Source organism: Xenopus laevis, chromosome 3S, assembly GCF_017654675.1.
Source record: "Xenopus laevis strain J_2021 chromosome 3S, Xenopus_laevis_v10.1, whole genome shotgun sequence".
NCBI lineage: Eukaryota > Metazoa > Chordata > Amphibia > Anura > Pipidae > Xenopus > Xenopus laevis.
This window is the reverse complement of record NC_054376.1, coordinates 3,570,108-3,571,684: the sequence shown is the minus strand read 5'-3', so window position 1 is coordinate 3,571,684 and position 1,577 is coordinate 3,570,108.

The window sequence follows — 1,577 nt, the reverse complement described above, 5'->3', positions numbered from 1 at the left end:
GCGGGCTCTTCTTGTTACCTCCATTCTATGTTTAATTGCTCCAGCACCTAGGCATCCATTCTGTGTGCACCGACCCCTTGGTTGTTATATATATATATATATATATATATATAGGATTCCTATTCTACATCCATTTTCTACAAGGACTGCACCCAGGCATCATTTATGTCATTTTCGTGAGTGCTGGCTTCTTCTCCTCACTATATATATATATATATATATATATATATATATATAATATATATATATATATATATATATATATATATATATATATATATATATATATATAGGACCTGTTATCTAGAATGCTTGGGACCTGGGGTTTTCTGGATAACGGATCTTTCCATAATTTAGATCTCCATACCTTAAGTCTACTAGAAAATCATATAAACATTAAATAATCCCAATAGGCTGGTTTTCAATAGGCCTTTTTTCAGTTCTTTAATAATTTCGCTTCTTCTTCTAACTGACTCCAGCTTTCAAATGGGGGGACCCCATCTTAAAAAAAAACAACCCAAATGCTCTGGAAGGCTACAAGCTTTTTATTACTCGTCTCTCTCTGCAGGTTTCTCTCTTATTCATAGTCCAGTCTCTAATTCAAATCAGTGCAGGGTTGCTAGGGGAATCTGGGCCCTGGAAATCCAGCCCTGGGCCCTCCGGGGTTTTTCCCGATGTCCGACCCTGTTCCTGCGCCCAACCTGCCCATTGCTGATGTCATTACCAGTGAGTGAAAAAGAAGACCAACTACAAACAGTCTCACAATATTAATTACTTATTATGGGGTGGTTCAACTTTAGATGAACTTGTAGTGTGTGATAGAATGGCTAATTCTAAGCAACTGTACATTATTTATTTTTGAATTGTTTGCCTTTTTCTTCTGACTCTTTCCAGCTCTCAAATGGGGGGTCTGTAAGGCTACAAATGTATTGTTATTGTTACTTTTTATTCCTCATCTTTCTATTCAGGCCTCTCCTATTCATATTCCAGTCTCTTAATCATATCAGTGCATAGTTGCTAGGGGAATTTGGACCCTAGCAACCAGATGGATGAAATTACAAACTCGAGAGATGCTGAATAAAAAACTAAATAAGTCAAAAACCACAAATAATAAAAAATGAAAACCAATTACAAATTGTCTCAGAATATCCCTCTCTATATCATACTAACAGTTCATTTAAAGGCAGGCTACCACTTTAAAAACTCCCCCTTAGCTTGTGTAACTCATAATGACTGATTTGCCTCATTTTTACTTCCACAACAATAGAATATATTCATGTACATTGGGCCTGGCTTGTTTTACACAGCTGCTAAAGTGACATCTTAGGGGTACAAAATGGCGTCGCTTCCGCCAGCTACAGGGCAATTACTTGGTGGTTACCGTAGCAACACCATTCGAAGCCCAGGGACGTTTCTAAGGTTTTCTGACGCGCTAGCTCCCTCCCACCCCGCCTTTTGCCCTGAGCTTTTCTGACAGCGGAACTGTGCGCAGGGGTTCCGGTTTCCGGACGGACAAGTTATTTGGTGCACTGAATGTCAATGTAAGTGGGAGAGTGTGTGAGCGCAGGGGGCAGAGA